This window comes from Tupaia chinensis, unplaced genomic scaffold (genome assembly GCF_000334495.1).
Source record: "Tupaia chinensis unplaced genomic scaffold, TupChi_1.0 Scaffold000619_1, whole genome shotgun sequence".
In the NCBI taxonomy this organism is placed as follows: Eukaryota; Metazoa; Chordata; class Mammalia; order Scandentia; family Tupaiidae; genus Tupaia; species Tupaia belangeri.
The window spans coordinates 364,940-385,038 of record NW_006160139.1 but is presented as its reverse complement, the minus strand read 5'-3'; the positions used below and the strand labels follow the sequence as shown (position 1 = coordinate 385,038).

At 49.7% G+C, this 20,099-nt stretch overlaps 1 protein-coding gene across 1 annotated transcript in view; it reads left to right on the top strand.

The window, feature by feature from the left end:
• Nucleotides 1–11: 11 nt before the first annotated feature.
• TRMT9B (tRNA methyltransferase 9B (putative)) overlaps nucleotides 12–20,099 on the top strand; it is a 79,404-nt gene continuing 59,316 nt past the window's right edge. The window contains exon 1 of the mRNA XM_006158984.3: nucleotides 12–478. The gene's annotated coding sequence lies outside the window, so the exon portion shown is untranslated. The remainder of the gene's footprint in view (nucleotides 479–20,099) is intronic.

The following is a 20,099-nucleotide window of genomic DNA, read 5'->3' as shown; positions in this document are numbered from 1 at the left end:
GGCCCTGGGGCGCTGCGCCGCCCGGAGCGCGGGGTTCGGCGCGCGGTGACCTCCTGCCCGTCCCTGGCGGTCCCCGTCGCCTGGGGCGACCCGCTTACCTTGGAACTTAGACGGGATCAGAACCCACGAGCCCCGGTGCGGTGGGAGACCGGGCTGCGCTCCAGCAGGGCTGGCAGGGCGGACCCGGAGCTGAAGGCGGCACCGCTGGGGCGCAGAGGGGAGAGCGGACTGCGTTTTCCCGGAGGGCACGAGGATCTCTCTTCCAGGGCTGTCGGGGAGAAGTGATTTTTGACTAGCAGGTGGCGGCGAACTAACAACTCGAAGCCAGAAAGTTTCCAAAGATGACGACAAAAATGCAGTAAGGAGGAAAGCCGGGACGGGAGGGGCGGGTTTGCATGAAAACACCCGCTACGCTCGTCTCTTTCGACCCCCTGGTTGTCCCGGCCAGCGGCGTCTGCGCGCAGTGCTCGGTGTAGAGGTAAGGCCGTGCGCGTGCGCGTGCGCTCCAGCGTGCTGCACCGGGGCACTTCGCGTGGGTGAAGAGCTAGGACAGACCCCTGTGCTTTTGAGGTTATTGCAATAGTGCAAGTAGTGATGGGCGGGCGCCCCTTCTCTCAGAAGCTTGAAGTACTGGGACCTGCAGTTAGCGTAATGGCTATGTCGCTGGACTCCCATGTAATGGACCGCTGTTCAAGTCCCGGACCCGGTGGCTTAAACTCATGCCGGGCACGTGTGCGTACGTGCCCAAGATCCCGAGAGGAGAATGGAGGAGAAGGGATTGTGGCGTGGTCAAATCACCCCTGGGGGGTGATTTCTCGCGCTCTCTCTCTCTCTCTCTCTCTCTCTCTCTCTCTCGTGCACGCGCCCTGCACGCGCCCTATAGCAAAAACCTCTCCAAAAAAAAGAAGCTTGAAGTACTGTTATTCCTGAGAGTCATGTGCAGACAATCCATGGCCTGGCTGGTGAATGTATCGAAGTTCAGCGAAGAGGCGGTTGTGATTGTTGTCTGCTGGTGATGCGGGGCTGGGAGCGCCTGTCAGAACCCCTGTGTGAGCTGGGGGGCCTGAGGTTGCTCGGAGCGGTGGGGTGGCACGGAGGACGGAGGCGTGCTCTCACGGCCAGCCATTACATGAACTTACCTGAGAGACCTTGACGCGTTGGAAAGTGTCTTGTCACTAAGGCAACGGCTGCCTGTATTAATGCATCTGGTCATATTGGCAAGGGGAGTTCTCTGTAGACTTCCTCATTTAAAAGAAATCCAGTTTCTGAAAAGATGCAATTACTGTAGCGGTGTGCTTTGGGGATAATCGGTCCTTTTGTGTATCTTCGTATAACTAGAGCACCAAGGTAGTTTGGGGGTTTTAGTAAATTGTACTTGCTAGAGCAATGTGAAATTAAAAATGCTTCGTGTGCCTCCTTAACTCTCGCTTAAAATGGAGGGGCGATTTGGGGAGAGCAGGCTTCCCTCCGTAACCCTTAAATCTCTGTCGTGTGTGTCTTCTAAGCCAAATGGTACTTGGTTAAGAGGGCTGCAGAGAAGGGGTTTTACCCTGGCATTGTAGTTCTGACTGGCGGCATGTGAGTGCTTAAGTACATGTCACCTGTGAAGAATTCCTGTGCTCCTTCAAAGGGCTGTCTGCAAAATTTGACACAATGACAGCAGCTCTGTCATTGCTTTGAAGACGGTGCAAGCCAGACATGCACAGCATGACAGACTCATGACGCTGAGAAGAAAATTCACCCAAGTCCTGAGCTTACTGCATGATGTTCCAGCGTACATTTTACAGTGAGTCGAGCAAAAGCTCTTGCTGAGGTTCAGCCTGTGCGCTAAGGCAGTGTTGAAATTACACTGTCAGGATTTGTCTGTGTCACCTCGAATTTTCACTTGGAGATTAAATTAGGAGTGTTCTGAGAAAAGTGGCCTGGAGGTATTACGATGAAGGGAACTTCCTTAAGGAGAGACTGAAGGAACACCCAGCCCATCGGCACTGTTTGGTCCCCTGAGGCTGAATGAATGGTGTTGCTAAGTGGCCAGAGGAAGGCCCTGGGCTTTGTGATTCTCTTCCCTGGATCTCAGAGAGACCTACACCATTCACAGGACCCCTGGCTGAGAGGAATTCAGACCGTTCCCTCTGAGTACTTCTTCCAGCCACTTAAAAAGGCACTTTAGGAGTTTAAGCTAGATCCCTGCGTGGGACCCACTCTTAGCCCTTTCCTTGGCCCTGAAAGAGGCTTAATGATACCTCCTAGGGCAGTGTGAGGAAAAGTGGGAGAACAGGTGGCACACAGGAGCAGTAGTGGGAGCAGTTGTAACTACACGTGGACATAAGTGGCTTCATATCGCTTCCTGGGGGCTGAGTGTGAGGTTGACTCTGGGTAAATGGTTATTCTCCACCCTGGCACGCTGCACACACTCTAGTAGTGCAGAGTGCACTTTACTCTTTCTTTTTTAAAAAGTAATTATTTTATTTTTCTATCTATTTAAGTTGATCAGAGAATGGCAGAATAGGGGGGAGGGGATGAGAAAGCAAGCCACTGGGTCCGGGACCCGAACCACAGTCTACCATGTGGGAGTCCAGTGCCCTTAACCACCACGCTACCCACTGGCCCCAAGTACACTATACTCTTTAAAATTTTGGGGGGGACCAGCAGTTAGTGTAATGGCTATGTCGCTGGACTCCCACGTAGTCGACTGCGGTTCGCGTCACGGACCCAGTGGCTTAAACTCATGCTGGATGTGTGTGTGTGCGTGCCCAAGATCCCGAGAGGAGAATGGAGGAGAAGGGATTGTGGCGTGGCCATCCCCCTGGGGGGGGATTTCTTGCTTTTCTGTCTCTCCGTATGGTGAGTGCACGCGCCCTATAGCAAAAACCTCTAAAAAAAAAATTTCTTTTAAATTTGCTACAGGGGTGACCAGCAGATGGTATAATGGTTATGTTGCTTGACTCACATATAGTCAACCATGGCTTGAGTTCTGGACCTGACAGCTTAAAACTCACACCGGGTACGTGTGCTTGCGAGCCCAAGATCCCAAGAGAAGAATGGAGGAAAACAGGTTGTGGCATGGCCATCCCTCCAGAGGGTGATTTCTCACTTTCTGTCTCTCTGTCTCTCCAGCAAGCTCATGTGCCCTATAGCAAAAATATCTCTCTAAAAGAAAAAGAGCTACGGGGCGCATGCACTCGCTGGAGGAAAAGTGAGAAGGCATCCCCCAGGGATGGCCATGCTACAGTGCCTACCCCATTCTCTTCTCGGGCTTTGGGTATGAATGCCTGGCTTGTTTTCTGAGCCATGTGGGACCTCCCACCCTAACCCCCATGCCGCCAGCTGGCCTGACACTGTACTCTTAGCGGTGAGTGTCCTTCGGGAGTTAGAGGCCGACAGCATCCTCTTGTTCTCCCCCATCAAGTTAAAGAAGTCATCTGTGTTGTTTCAGAGACAACAGATGAGAGAATAGGGAAAGGGGAGAGAAGACTCGGGAAATTCTGAAATAGATTTGAAACATTTCCTTATCTAGTTGCTGTTAACGCCTTTGGAAGTGTGGTCCTCAGAAAACGAGAACAAACTTCAGACCAGGCCTGTAGCCTAGTGGTGAAAGGAGCCAGACCCACCCGGGTGACTGCAGTTCACATCTAGGTACTCGCGGCCTGAAAAACAGGCCTGGCATGTGCATGCCTGAGCTCTCAGCAGGATAGAGAAAGGAGAAGGGGCTGCAGCGTGACCGCACCCCACTGGTGGTTACTCTCCCTTCCTGTCTCTGTCCCTGGCAAGCACATGTGTCCTCTGAATTTAAAAATTAGTGGTAATAATGCCCAGTTTTCCCCTGAGCAGCGTCGACCTAAGAGCAATGTGGAGGCAAAGTAAGTAAAGCACAGCTTCATTGGGCCGGGGTTAAAGATGGCGAGCAGGCCCCACCCTGCACAAATTGTCCTAAATACTGTGCACCAAGGTCTCCCAGGCTTCAGGATGGTTTTAAAGGCCAAGGCTGTAAACGGGAGGGGGTGCATGGCTGTGTCCAAGCCTGCCATGGGCGAGGAGGTATACCCAGGAGCCTTGTACTCAGGCGCTGACAGGCCGGATTCTGTGTGAGGGCAGCAGGGTGCCCCGTGGTCCCCAGGGTCACTGCTCAATCGTAAGCAGGGTGTGAAGATGATGAGCCTGGCACGTTGCTGCAAGCACTGCAGAAGGCGAAGGAGGCCCAGGTGCAGGCGGTGGGACATGGTGGCACAGAGGCGCAGTGACCGCTTGGGGTGCCTCCAGCCGTCCCAGGGGCAGTTCAGACCTTGGCAGCAGGGTTGGACCCAGAGTTCTCACTCCGAAGAAAGCCACAAGATACCGATTCTTTCTTTTCCCCGTACAGTGCTGTCTTGGGGAGACTGGCTTCTCTTGTTTTCAAGAAAACTTAGTCTGTTCTGGGATCCAGCCTCCTGGCGGTTTCAGTTCCGGGATGTGGCATTTCAGCCCGCGCAGCTCCATTTGGGTCCGGTCCGTTGGGGCCTAGAGTAGGGGCTTAGTGCAAACAATGCCTCCTGTGATTTTTACTTAATGGCAGTTAGAAAAGGTATGGGACATCCTTCACGATGAGTAAATGGAGAGGGACCAGTAGTTGGCCTAATGGTTACGTTGCTGGATTCCCACATTGTCGACCGCAGTTCGAGTCCTGGACCCAACGACTTAAAACTCACGCTGGGCAAATGTGCATGCATGCTCACAATCCTGAAAGGAGAATGGAGGAGAAGGATTGCGGCGTGGCCCTCCCTGCCAGGGGGTGATTTCTCGCTTTCTGTCTCTCTCTGTCTCTGTAGCAAGCACACACGTGCTATAGCAAAAATCTCCCTCCCCAAAAATGGAGGACTTGGGCTCTGGGGATGAGGCAGCAATGATAATACTCATTGAGCTTCTCAACTGCTCAGCATTTCCAAGGCTCTAGGACACCATGCTCAGCCCTGGATACACATTAGCAAGACGAGCAGCCCCAACCCTGCCCTCAGAGGACACGTGTCTGCCGGTGATGCGGACGGGCAGGCCTATCATTGAAGCCTGTGCTGTGCTGGGAACATGCCAGCTCCAGAAACCGGGGAGTTTGGCCTCTGGAGGGAGCAGCACCTCCAAACACGTGTGCGTGTGCGTGTGCGTGTGCTTGTGTGTGTGTGTGCGTGTGAAGGACAATGGAGAGAACAGGTGTCTTTGAAGAAGGGGACGGTGCTGTGTGAATGAGACTAAAATAGGCCAGGGCCCTGAGACACTTTTTCTTCCCTTTTTGTAAGGATTGTAGTCACAGTAGAACTCGTTCATTGTTTTGTGTAAATCTCTTACCTTTGGCCTGTTTTTTTTTTCCTTTTATTCAGACTACTGTTAAATTATAAAGAGATTTAAAAGATATTTAACTGATCAGAAACAAAACCAGCACTTACCATAATGGACTAGTTTGTTAGCTCTTTATATCGTTAATACGGATTAATTTCCTTTTTAAAAAAATGTGGTAGTTTGTTTAAAATACATTTTAGGTATACTCACAACTGTTACTGGCAAATGTGCACGCGCACACACACTCACACTTACACACACATTTTTATCTCCACTTGGAATATGGCAGCTGTCCGGCTTGCCTCACTCTGCATGTCTCAGGTAGGAAGGCCTCCTGGGTCTCTGTGGAGACCCCTCAGTCCACTCTGGGAAGCCAAAAGCCGCAGGCCGCCTGCCTGTGGAGGACTGCAGTCTCAAGGTCGCCTGAAGGACTTGGCCCTGGTCTCTCACTGTGTGCATGGTCTTGTTCTCTTTGTCCCCGTTCTTCTCTCTCTGGGGACCCCGTGGTGTTTCTCAACCCCAGGCCCTCAAAGGCCATGGCCATGATGTGGGTCGTCCTGGATGGTGGAGCCTTGACCATGTTCTTAGCCATGTAACTGTGAGTGTGGGGTGTGCAGCCTCTCCCCTGGGGGTCATCCTGGATGGTGGGGCCTTGACCTGGTTCTTAGCCATGTAACTGTGAGTGTGGGGTGTGCAGCCTCTCCCCTGGGGGTCGTCCTGGATGGTGGGGCCTTGACCTGGTTCTTAGCCATGTAACTGTGAGTGTGGGGTGTGCAGCCTCTCCCCTGGGGGTCGTCCTGGATGGTGGGGCCTTGACCTGGTTCTTAGCCATGTAACTGTGAGTGTGGGGTGTGCAGCCTCTCCCCTGGGGGTCGTCCTGGATGGTGGGGCCTTGACCTGGTTCTTAGCCATGTAACTGTGAGTGTGGGGTGTGCACTCGCCTGTGGATCGTCCTGGATGGTGGGGCCTTGACCTGGTTCTTAGCTGTGTAACTGGGAGGGTGGGGTGTGCAGCCTCTCTCCTGGGGGTCGTCCTGGATGGTGGGACCTTGACCTGGTTCTTAGCCATGTAACTGTGAACGTGGGGTGTGTAGCCTCTCCCCTGGGGGTCGTCCTGGATGGTGGGGCCTTGACCTTGTTCTTAGACATGTAACTGTGAGTGTGGGGTGTGCAGCCTCTCCCCTGTGGATCGTCCTGGATGGTGGGGCCTTGACCTGGTTCTTAGCAGTGTAACTGTGAGTGTGGGGTGTGCAGCCTCTCCCCTGCGCGGTTTTCCCCGAGCGTCACCTGCCGCCTCATCGTGTTGAGTGCCCTCTTCTTTCCCTTCTCTTTCTGTGTCTGTCGGGTTGCAGGTCTAGGGGGGCACTCTAGCGACTGTAAGCAGAAAGGGGTTTACTGGCAGGATTCGGCACTCACAGAAGGCTGGAAGGAATGGCCATGACGTGGAGGAAGAAGATGGCCAGCTGTTCGTTGGACAGCTGAAGTTGAAGTTCATTCCTGCCATCATTGCCATGGTCTCAAGGCTGTCACAGAGCCCCCTGGAGCTGCTGACATAGGGCACAGCATTGGGGTTGTGCTCTGGTGGGCAGAGAAGCTTCTACCCCAAGAAGCTAGTGCCTGGATGTTGCTCCAGCACAAAACCAGCTAGCAACTTCTTCCTTAGGTGTCCTCCTTCCTTCTCACCCAGCTCATCTCTCTGCAGAACCTCCTCTGTGCTGGGAACCCTACCTGCAAGAAACTCTAGGGAATGTAGTTTGTGCGTCTCAGAGGTGGCGTATCCGAAGGAGGTAGGCATAAATGTTGAGTGGCCACCCATCATGTCAAACATTTATCTAAAATATATTAAATCAAAGACCTAGCTACAATATTTAATTCAAAGCAGGTAGAGATTCACTTTGGATATGTAAGGTGATACGTTGTAAAAATCAAAAAAGGATCTTGTTGCTAAACAATTACCTTTCAGGGACCAGCAGTTAGCGTAATGGCTATGTCACTGGACTCCCATGTAGTCGACCATGGTTTGAGTCCCAGACCCGGTGGCTTAAACTTGCGCCAGGCACGTGTGCATGCGTGCCCGAGATCCCTAGAGGAGAATGGAGGAGAAGGGATTGTGGCGTGGTCATCCTCCCTGGGGGGTGATTTCTCACTTTCTGTCTCTCTTGTTTATCTCTGTCTGTCTGGCAAGCGTACATGCCCTATAGCAAAAACCTCTCAACAAAATAAAACAAACAAAAAAACCCCAATTACCTTTCAAACAGATGGATGTTATAGTTACACAGTCTAAATTGCTAGAAATAAATAAACAAAATAAATTACCAAGCACCTGCCTCACCATCTGAATACAAGATAATGTTCCTTTGATTTGGTTTGGCAATCAAAGTAAAACTATTAGGAAAATGATTAGGGTTTTAAAAATGATCCTCCCCATCGAAACTGCAGATAGCCTTCCTGTGTAAGGAACCGTCATATGATGGAAGGACACCGTGTCCTGTAGAAGGCCCGCTGGCTGGCCTTTTATTAGATGAATTATCTGTGTACTTGTGTTCTTCACTGAATCTTTGCTTTGTAACCTTCGCCGTGTTAATTTCAGGATTATAAAGACAGAAAGACCTGTTTATTGGTAAGAATCAGAGTATGCTTCAGCTCACTTCAATCACTTAGCATATACCCTGGCACTTCTCAGAGTCCCTTTTCGCAAACTATCCAAGTCGGTATGATTGACTCTCTTCTGTCCTTGAGTCCTAAATGATCAGCTTATCTGTGCTCAGAAACCACCTTAGCACGTCTAGGAGTACCCCGACTACGGAATGAAATCGTCCTCTAAGACCGCCAATACTTAGTCAGAAAACAGGAGGAGAACCGAAACTAATGCAGCTGCCTACATATTTGCCAGGCTAATGCGTGTTTCTCTAAAACTGGTTTTACGTCCATTTAAATATTTCTCTAGTAGGTGATGAAAGTATTTAAATGCAGAATTATGCATGTTGCCTGAGGCATATCATACTGTAACATGAATGTATCTTGTGGGTCTAGTGGTGACACCAAGAGTTTAGCCACTCCACCCCGAGTTGCCCAAAATAAGCATGTTAAAATAAAATACGGCTTTGGCTCTGCAGATGCAGCTTCGAGACAAACCCATTCTTTTCCATCCTAAGTCCCTACCTAAAGGTTGTCCCTAAACCCCTCTTATAGTGTTTTTTTGTTTTGGTTTGGTTTTGGAGAGGTTTTTGTTATAGGGCGCATGGACTCGTCAGAAAGAGAGACAGAAAGCAAGAAATCTCCCCCCGCCCCCAGGGGGGATGGCCATGCTGCAATCCCTTCTCCATTCTCTTGGGATCTTGGGCACACACACACACACACCCGGCGTGAGTCTAAGCCACTGGGTCCGGGACTTGAACCGTGGTCGACTACATGGGAGTCCAGCGACATAGCCATATGCTAACTGCCGGTCCCTTCTCTCTCTCTCTTTTTTTTCGTATAGTGTATTTTCATGGGGAGACTGAATCCGAGATTGTTTTTATTTGAGTGATTGTAAAAGGGAGTAAGTAGTGTTACTATCTCCATATTGTAGTAGCACATTACTCTCCCTAGTTCCATCTTCTGTCCCTCTCAATTTTTTTTATTCCTATTTGAGTAAAGATTGGAAAGCAAACCAAAACATGGATTTGTCTCCCTCTGTGCTACAAGGGGCCAAGTTCTTGTTTTCTCCGTATACAGAGAACTTAGCTAGAGATTGAGTTGTAAGACAAAAATGCCTTTTATGGATTGAAAATCAAAATGTCCCTTGGATTTGTTAAGTTTCTTGTGAAGTAGATCATCCAATCCTGAAACCTCTCTGGTTGTATCATTGATATGCCGAATTGCAGGGGGAGATGGATAGAGAGAGCGTGGATTTGTACGTATTTTTTAAAACAAAATGGGAGGGGGACCAGCAGTTAGCGTAATGGCTATATCGCTGGACTCCCACGTAGTCGACCACGGTTCGAGTCCTGGACCCGGTGGCTTAAACTCACGCCAGGTGCGTGTGCGTGTGTGCCCAAGATCCCGAGAGGAGAATGGTTGCAGTGTGGCTATCCCCCCGGGGGTGGATTTCTCGCTTTCTGTCTCTCTGACTCTCTCTGTCTTTCTGGCGAGTGCGCACGCACCCTATAGCGAAAACCTCTCAAAAAAAAAACATGTGAGGAGAACCAAGCGAGACTAGTTTTTGAACACCACTGAGTGATTCGTTTATTCACTGGCTCAGAAGATAGATAAGAAGGACCAATTTTGTACTGGAATTGGGGCTAGGTGCTAAATACATCAGGGAACTTCAAAAAGTATGAGTTTATTTTGGCACAGAATATTTTTGAAATCCGTGCATTTTTTTTTTTTTAAAGTTTGCCATAGGGCACATGCACTCACCAGAGACAAAGAGAGGGAAAATGAGAAATCACCCCCAGAGGGGATGGCCTAACCACAATCCCTTCTTTCCCATTGTTCTCTCGGGATTTGGGCATACACACACACACACACACACGCACACACACACACTCATGGTATGATTATGACGCTGCCAGGTCTGGCGCTTGAATTGTGCAGTTGGCCATGTGGGATCTGGCCTCTAACCCCTGTATCACCTGCTACCCTGTGCATACTGTTTGGATCATCTGCATTTCCATGAACTTTCTGAAGACCCCAACCGTCAGGACCTGTGACCTCAGGAGTAGACAACATGAAGGGTTAAAAGAGTATGGTGGTCTTGGCCTAGGTATGGAGAATAGTGCTTCTCCCACAGAGGGGTAAAAGAATGAATGCATCAGTGTATTTCTGACTTCAGGGGGTATTTGGGGGCATTTTTAACAATAGCAGGGCAAAGAGTGGCCACTGTCTAGGTCCACGTGTCTCTCTTATCAGCTCCCTTTAGGCACAGAAATTGAAGTAGGCGAGCTCTCAGCAGATAGGAGGTGTCACCGTTTAAAGAAACGTGCTTATAAGGAGAGAGCTGCTTTTGGTTCTCTGGTCTGTGCTCACGAAGGAATCGGAAATCTCGGAGACATTGCCGGAGCGTGGATCATCCCACCTGACGTCCAGTGTACAGAGGAATTAAAGGCGACACAGGTACGTTCTGATGTGAGGCCACGCAGAGGGTTGTGCGTTCCGAAACGGATCGAGGGTGGCCGTGTGCCTTCGTGTCTATGGACGCGTTTTTCAAGCTGCGGAGTTTGAGACTCAAACTGTGCTGTCGGCTCTGTGGGCCCAGCTGCCTGAATCTCCATGCCACCGGCTGGCGCCCAGGAATTTTCGTCATTTTTAAGGCTGAAGGTACGCTGCTGTCTGTGTGTTCCACCTTTTGCTTATGCTTTGTCTGTGGTCAGATGCTCGGGTTGCTCCCACCTTCGGCCGCCGTGCACAGTGCTGTGTGAACCTGGCTGTCACATATTTCTTTGAGTCTCTGCTTCCATTTTTTAAGCATAGTACCACAATATTGATTTTTAAATGAAGAAATTGAAAACGGAGGGAGAGGAAATTATTCTTTTCCTCTGCAGGCTCTTTCTTGTCATGTTTCTTCAGCATAGTAGATTGGAGTCCAGCTATGCCTCTGCATAATTCATCAGAAAAAGCAATTGTTGCAGATAAGCTACAGAAACCGACTGCTGGATAAAAAGCACACAAGGTCTCGAATTTCGTCCCCACGCAGTGAAGGAGGCCAGATTTTCTGTCGCAGCTCCTGTGATGTACCGACCAGGGAGGTCTCCAGGTGAAGAGTGCTGGCATCCAGAATGTAGACCCTAAGTGAACGGCCGTCGGCAGCGCTGAGAACCAGAAGGCCGACAGCGTGAGGGCGGATGAGGCTAGAGGACAGAGTGTGTCACGTGACGAGCACCTCCTGGGAAAAGGAAACAGAGCCAGCGCCTGTGTGTTGATGGACACTGAGATGGAAGGAGACAGGCTGCAGCAGAATGTGGGCCTTCCACGTACAGAGGGGAATGTCCTACCTTTGGCTGTGGGTGACATAGCAGAACACCAATGTCAAGAACACTGGTGGGGAGCCACTTCCATAGCCTGGCGGGTAAGGGAGCTGGATCCTGCATGGTCAACTGCACAGTTCGAATCTTGGCCTGGTGATCAGGCGCATGTGCGTTGCATCCCCCAAATTCAACAGGATGGAAAAATGGAGGAGAAGGGATTATGGCGTGGCCATGCCCCATGAGAAGAGGTGCTTTTTCTCCTCTGTCCTTCTCTCGCTCTCTCTCTGGCAAGTATACTTCCTCTGGTAAACTTAAAAAAAAAAAATAGATCCATTTAAAAATGGAAAGTTACCAAAAAAAAAAAAAAAAAAAAAAGAGCCTCAGGGGCCAGTTGGCTAGCACAGCCACTCAGTGCTGTGCATAGGAAGTTAGACCACACGGACGGCCACAGTTTCCGTTCCATCCCAGGTGACCTGAAAACTACTCCTGCTGTGTGCATGCTCAGGATGCCGACGGGGTAGAAATGGACGAGGGATTGTGGCATGACCGCGTCCTACCGGGGGTGCCTTCTCACTCTCACTCTGGCAATAAAGAGAGAAGAGGAAAATGGCACTGGGGCGTCTGGTTGTAATTTAAATAACCCCTCATGGAGCAGAGATCAAAATATCACTCCTCATTTGACATTTTGAGTAGCTCCTTCTCCACCCGGGAATCAGAGTCCTAGAAAGTGATGCTGACATGTCTGGAACAAATGAGGAACTGCCCATTTGTTGGGTAGAAGTCGCCCTCTGAAGTCTCTGCAGCACTGTCAGCAGTCGACAGGAAACCCATTTGTCTGGAGCAGCAGCCTCGAAGGAAATTGGTAACACTTGGGCTGTTCGTACTAACCACACTTCCGACAGTGCAGCTGACCATCAGAAATGGTAGCCGAGGGCCAAATGGGCATTATGAGCTTTTTGAAAAAAGTGAACCTGGGACCAGCAGTGAGCATAATGGCTATGTCGCTGGGCTCCCATGTAGTCAACTGCAGTTCGAGTCCTGGACCTGGTGGCTTAAAACTCACGCCGGGCGCGTGTGCGTGTGTGCCCAAGATCCCAAGAGGAGAACGGAGGAGAAGGGATTGCGGTGTGGCCATCCCCCCTGGGGGGTGATTTCTTGTTTTCTGTCTGTCTCTGTCTGGTGAGCGCACGCGCCCTATAGCAAAAACCTCTCCAAAAAAAAGGGAACCCCAAATGAGGACTGTTCAGCTGCCCCAAATGAGCAGCACCCTCAGGTCTGCTCACACGGCACCCTGCCTGTCGGTGAAGACTGAAACACCGACAGGCCAGGCCATGCAAAAGCCTACATGTGAACGTTTGTAGAGGCTTATTAATAATTTTTCTAAATCATAAGCAACCAAGATGCCCCTCAGCTGAGTATTAGCTCAACAGATGGTGGTGCACAATGGAATATTAAGTGACTTAAGAGAATGACCTGTTAGGACCAGCAGGTGGCGTAGTGGTTATGTCGCTGGACTTCCACATGGCCAGCTGCGATTCGAGCCCCAGACCCAGTAGCTTGAAAATTACTCTGGGTGCGTAAGCCCTAGGAGGAGAGTGGAGGCAGAGGGATCGTGGCGTGGCTATCCCCCCTGGGGGGTAGTTTCTCTCTTTCTCTCTCACTGTATCTGTCTCTCTCTCTCTCCCTGGTGAGCACATGTGCCCTGAGGCAGAAATCTCTAAGAAAGGATCTGTCAAGCCAGGAAACGACACATGGAGGAAACTTAAATGCATCTTGCTAGGTGAGAGAAGCCAGCCTGGAAGAGTGAAATGCTGTGAATTCAACTATGTGACGTTCTGGAAAGACACGAGTATAGATAGTAAAGTGAAGAGTGGTAGCCAGGAAGCTGGGTGCTGGGGAGAGATGAGCAGATGGAGCACAGGGAGTTTTTAGGGCATGAAACCTGGACAACACTGTAATGGTGGATTTATGACATCATGCATTTGGCAAGACCCATAGAACTGTACAATGCAAAGGCTGAGCCCTGATTATAGATTATGGGCATCGATGAACAATGTGTCGATATTGCTTCACCAGTTGTAACCAAAGTACCACAGCAGGGTAAGATTTCCATTTAAAAATGGTGTAAAATATTTTTAAAAAATGTCAACAGGCATGAGCCAGCAGGTGGCATGTTAGTTAAGGTGCTGGACTCCAGTGACCATGGTTTGAGTTCTAGACCTGGTGGCTTGCAAATCACACTGGCGTGTGTGTGCGCACATTCCCAAAATCCTGAGAGTCCTGAGAGGAGAAAGGATCGCAGCCTCGCCATCCCCCCAGGGCATGATCTCTTACTTTCCCTTTCTCTGTCTCTGATGAGCGCAGGGGCCCTATGGCAGAAACCTGAAACACAAAGTTAACAGGAGGCTTTTCCCTTGTGCTCACGGGGGAGTCACGGAACAGGTTAACTGCATGGTCCATGACAGCTGTCAGATGGTAGCGAGCAAGTGCCAAGCCCAGGGGTGAAGAAACCGGAGCCGCTCGGTTGCTCTCATCCCAGGGGAAGCATCTAACCAGCTACACGCGCCACAAGTGCAGAAACTTCGTGTCACCTCCTCGCAGGTGAGAATTCAGCCAGTCAGGCATCAGAGCCAGCACAGCCTCCTTCCCACCCAGGTTCCTATTGGCTAAAGACTCAGGTCAGATCCTACAGCATCTCACGGACAGGCCAGAAGCTCCTCGGCCATGCACCATCCGGTCCTTCCCACCCTCCACCACGAATTCCCCTTCCTGCCTCCCTGGCTGTTCTGCACGCTGACTTTCAGCAAGTGCTCAGGCTTTGCCCTGAGCAGCAGAAGTGTACACCTAGCTCTTCTTGATTGGTCAGCGGAGAACGCGGCCCTTGCTCCTTACCGGGAGAGCACCTGTCCCGTAGAGAGCTGTGTAGACACCTAACGTACATGGTCTTGAAGACGCAGAGACCTGCGTACAGAAAGTTCAACTGGGTGTTTTTCAATATTTTTTTCAGCTAAAGGAATGTATGATGTCTTGCCTAGGTTTATTCATTCTGCTTGTTAATACTTGGCTCTCTTGAAGCGTAATGAGAAGCGTATTCTCACTGAGATGATGCTTTCTCGTATAAAATCGATGGCTCCATGCATGGCATACCATGTCAGAGTGAGAGTACAGTTTTGAAAGGCAAATGCTATCAGATATCCCACCACTCACATAGCTAAAAGTAGATTCCCTTCACACTATGTGAAGTTTACTGTAGGCAAGGTACACCTTGGTGACTCAGTTGACAACAGCTAAAAACCTTTAACCACTTAGTGGGGGGTTTGAATTATTCTCAGTGCTGTGTATTCTGATCCTTCTATTAAAGCAGGAAACTGACCTGATCCTAGGGCCCACTGGTTAAGGGGCCCTGCATGGTTGATCCTCCGTGGCTGATCTTGGTTCAAGTTCTGGCCCTGGTGGTTTCAAAAACAGGCGGGCATGTGTATGAGCCCCAAATCCTAACAAGGTGGAGAAATGGAGGGGAAGGGACTGTGGCGTGACCATGCCCCATGGGGTATGCGGGGGGCTTTCTTTCTCTCTGGCAGGTACATGTGCTCTTTGGTAAAATAAAATTTTACAACTTTGAATAAAACAGGAAGTTGAATAATTGAATGATAACAAAGAAAGGAAAACTATATAGTATATTGTGACGTGGAAATGTTTGTTCTGGGTAAAAGTAGTCGCTAAAACCTTCACACAGGTGTTGAATACTACGAAGTATGCCTGCCCCTATCTGTGCTCATTTAAACTCGATGCAGTGTGGCAGGGTAGGTCCGACCACGAAGCACCCGCATACATGGGTTCTAGTCCTTGGTCCTCAAGAAAGTAATTACAAAGTTTGCCATTCTAGTTGACTCCCAAGTGTTTATAAATGACACCCATGGCATCACATTGGTTTTGCATCCATTTGGCTGTTTTTGCTTTTATTTTTAACTTTGGTTTTCATGCGTGAATTGTGTAACTTCTCATTTTCTAGCAGTCTAGGAGGCCACAAAACAAAGTTCTGATGATTGAAATAGAATATTGGCCTTTCTTAAAAGCTTTAAAACATTCAAGTCATTATTGCCGTTTTATTTCTGTTGTCTTAAAATCATTTTGGGGGCCAGTGTCATAGCATAATGGTGACAGGAGCCAGATCCCACATAGCCGACCACAGTTCAGTCCTGGCCCTGCAGCTCAAAAAACACACATGGGGTGCGTGTGTTGCCCCAAATCCTAACAGAGTGGAGAGATGAAGGGTACAGATTCATTGTGATAAATGAAGCAGACTCATGCCCCAGTGGGGATGCTTTCTTCCTCTTTCTCTCTGTTTTTTGTTTGTTTGTTTGTTTGTTTTAAAAAAAAATTTTTAGAGGTTTTTGCCACACCAGAAAGAGAGAGACAGAGACAGTGAGGGAAAATGAGAAATCACTCCCTTGGGGGAATGACCACACTACAATCCCTTCTCCATTCTTCTCCCAGGATCTTGGGCACGCACGTGCACGTGCCTGGTGTGATTTTCAAGCCACCAAGTCCAGAACCGAGACTGCGGCCGGCCCTGTGGGAGTCTGGCGATGACCCACTACGCCACCTGCAGGCCCCACTCCCTCTTTCTCTTTGTCTTTCCGGTGAGCACACATGTCCTCCGGTAACTCAAAACAAAACGAAAACACAGTTATGTTTCAGAAGTACTGTATGTCATCACCTCACATTTCAGCTTTGCAGTGGGGTGCATTTTATAGTTGATGGCATATCTTCCGCTTTCTAGGCATTAAGTGAAATAACTGTACACGTTACGGGGAAGGTGGCCTCTCTGCTTCCTTGAGACGGAGTGTAGCCACTGACAAGAAGTGCTTTCATCTGCTGTAGGAGCTTTAGGCTGATGTTGTGTTTATTTTCAAAATTCTAACTCAGAGCACAACCGTGTATTTCTTTTCGTTTGTTTTTATTTTTAAATAGGCTAGGATGGAACCCTTTGACGATAAAACAATAGTCTGTAGTTTTAAGTTTGCAGTAGTAGACTGGCTCCATGACACAAGCTTATCTCTGAAGAAACAAACCTGGCCATAAAATGGAGTCTGAACACTGACAAAACGAAACTTTCCCAAACAGTCTCGTTTATTCTGGGCACAGACTTACTAACTCCTGCTGGTAGAAGAGGTACAATTTGCTGCCACAGGAAGCCTTGAAATGTCAAGCACATGCTTAGGAAATACAGTGCAAGCTGCCTGAAAATTAGACCGTTCTTTCAGCTGGCCTATTTCCTGCCTCCGAGCTGCCTCCAGGAATGTGGCACTTGCTCGGAATCGAAAGCCTCAATGGGGCCAGCTGGTGGCGTGGTGGTTAAGGCGGCTGGATCCCAATGTGGCTGGCTGCATGGTTCAAGTCCCTAGCTGGCAGGTTTGAAAAATATGCTGGGTGCCTGTGCGTGTGTGCCCCAAATCCTGAGAGGAGAATGGAGGCAAAGGGATTACAGTGTGGTTCTGCCCCTGGAGAGTGGTTTTTCACTGTCTGCCCCCACCCCCCGACTCTGTCTCTCTCTCTCTGTTGAGCGTACATGCTCTACAGCAAAATTAAAAATACGACACTGGAAAGCCTCGGTCTGCGAGGCAGACATCCAACCGTCCACTGCATGGGCTTCCCCAGGCATTAAGCAAGGCTAGGTTGTTGGAGGCGTGGCGGGGACTGCAGGATCCGGGCTGTGGAGACGCTCAGATGAGCAGTCAAGCCAAGATCGGGGCAAACACGGGACGGTGTCAGGAGCTCCAGGGCCACGGGATCCGATCAGAGTCTGACCCCCACGGACATAGCGGGAGGCGGTGGGAAGACAGCCCCGGCAGGCAGGGCACCATCTGAACCCTAAGGTGGCCTGTTTCAGGCCACGCAGACGTCAGTGAGCTTGTTCATCCAAAGCCAAGCTCTCTGATAACCAAAAAGCCTTCTTCATATTTCAGAAGGAATCCCAGGAGACTTAGCTGTCTGGTTTCTTTTAGGCCCAAAGCAGACTAAATGCAGCAAGTGAGAGTGTGGGGGACCTTCCTGGAGACAGGTACCCGGAGAGTGGGGAGGAACCCAGCAGCAAGGACAGAGAACCAGTGGGGACATGTGGGTCAGTGTGGCGGGGGTGTGCAGGGCTGCGCACCATGGGGACGGGTGCCGGAAGGGAAGGCCTTGTCTCTGCCAGGGAAGTACGAGGTGGAGGTGCCAGACTGCTAGGACCCCGCCCACGTGTTAGGGTGTTCCTTTGCATTGTTACATTCTGCGATGCGCTGCAAATGACGTCTCGCTGTCACAGGGACAGGAAGTGACACAACTGGGACTTGATCTGGGACCTCGGGTCTTGAAAGTCCTGCTCTTAACTCCTGTTCCACCTCACAGCTCCACGCAAAGACCGGCCCTCATTGGCCCACCATGCGTTAGGAAGGACAGTGGTGATCTGTTTACCCCAGAGATTTTTCTTGTAATAAAATGGACATTTAAAAAGCTGTTAACTTTTGACCCATTCAAGTCCTCTCTGTTTAGATTTTTTTTTTAATCTGCTGTAGGATGTGTGCACTCACCAGAGAGAGACAGAGAAAGAAGAAATTGAGAAAGAACCCCCCATGGGGATGGCCATGCAGCAATTCCTTCTCCATGTCCCTCTTGGGATTTTGGGCATGCATGTACACGTGCCTGGTGTGTTTTTCAAGCCACCAGGTCTGGGACTCGAACTGCTCTGTCAGCCATGTGCGATTCAGCTGCCTTCACCTCCATGCCACCTGCTGGCCCCATGTAAATGGTTTTTAGCTACTCCCCACCACTACACTTTCACTAAATGCATCCTTTCTAATTAAAGTGGCTCTTTAAGAATGCAAAGCCTCCTGGTTTTTCAGTTTTTCTCTCTAAGTAGTCATTTCCATAATACAATTGCTGTCACAAATCCACTTAGAAAGCTGGAAGAGTATTAAGTGTGTCTTCAGAACATTATTCCATGCAGTGGTTGTCAGTTTAAAAGTGGACTAAGCTTCACAAGTGGATTTTAAGCATTGTTCCAGGTTAATTTTATCATTGTCATTACATGCGCTGGAGGACACGAAGATGCGGCTGCTAGAAAAAGAACAGGCGGCTTCTCAATGACCGATGACTGCAGTCTCGCCCGCGCTCTAACCTGTCCAAGTGTGTGGAGCGCAATCACGCTAAGGGAAAGTGACGTCAGTGACGCTTTCAGGTCCCCGCAGAGGCCCAGGCAGACTCCAGGGTCAGCTCCTCAGGAGATGAAGGAGGGCGGGCGCAGCCTGAGCTGCAGTGCCCGGCAGGCACCTGCAGGAGCCCAGAGCCCAGGTCTCCCTCTGCAGTAGGTACTTTCTGGTTTAGGAATGGCCGTTCATTCCGGGCAGATTAAGGCAGAGCCGGCGTCTGTCCCTGCTGGTTACGGCTGCAGGCTGACCTAGCATCACTGAGCAGTGCTGGCTCTTGGTCTCTCAGGGGCGTTACTGCGACACACTTGTCCTTGTGTCTCTAGAGGGCCCCGAGTCCCTCTTTTCTTGATCACACCAAGGTCTCCATTCTGGGCTCCGGGACAGTGCTGCCTGCTTCTGTGTCTACACAGGCTGTAATCCACCTTGCCACGTTTGTGTGTTGTTTATACGTAAACACATATGCACACATGAGGGTACTTCGGAACGTTTGCAGAAAAATGAATTAAACTACAAGTTTATTTAGGTGTAAAAAAATGTTGAAATCCATGCATAGGTTTTTTTTTTTTTAATCTTTTTTTGGAGAGGTGTTTTTGTTTTGTTTGTTTGTTTGTTTGTTTTGTTATAGGGCACGTGCGCTCACCAGAAAGACAGACAGAAAGTGAGAAATCACCCCCCCGGGGGGATGGCCATGCCGCAATCCCTTCTCCTCCATTCTCCTCTTGGGATCTTGGGCATGCACGCACACGCCCCAGTGTCAGTTTTAAGTGACCAGGTCCGGGACGCAAACCGCGGTCGACTACGTGGGAGTCCAGCGACATAGCCATTACGCTAACTGCTGGTCCCTATGCATAGGTTTTTATTTTTACCTTTTTGGGGAGGTTTTTAATAGGACGTGTGTGCTCACCAGAAAGACAGAGATAAACAGAGAGACAGCGAGAAATCACCCCCATCCCCCGAAAGATGGCCATTCCACAATCCCTTCTCCTCCGTTCTTCTCTCGGGATCTTGGGCACGCATGCACACGCACCAGGCATGTGTTTAAGTCACTGGGTCCGGGACTTGAACCACGGTCGACTACATAAGAGTCCAGTGACATAGCCATCACGCCAACTGCTGGTCCCAGGTTTTTAATAATACTTTCTGCAAATATTTTTTAAAAAAAATCTCATGAGTAAATAGAGTGATTTAAGATTCAAGGATCGTGGTGTTGAGTACCCAGTTCTGGTGATAACTCCATCACTACTCTGCTTTTCTGGGTATTACACATTTTTTCTGTTTAGAACAAAGTTATATGGGAAAAAAAAAAAAAAAAAACAAGAAAACTAACACATTTATTCTGTCAACTTTTGTAAACAGTTGTTATTAAATAAACCAAAGTGTTCTTTCTTTTCCTTGAACTTTGGGTTTAAGAATCTGATTTTGGGGGACCAGCAGTTAGCGTAATGGCTATGTCGCTGGACTCTCACATAGTCGACCGTGGTTTGAGTCCCGGACCCGGTGGCTTAAACTCACGCTGGGCACATGTGCGTGCGTGCCCAAGATCCTGAGAGGAGAATGAAGGAGAAGGGATTGCGGCGTGGCCATCCCCCCTGGGGGGTGATTTCTTGCTTTCTGTCTGTCTGTCTCTGTCTGTCTGGCAAGCGCACACGCCC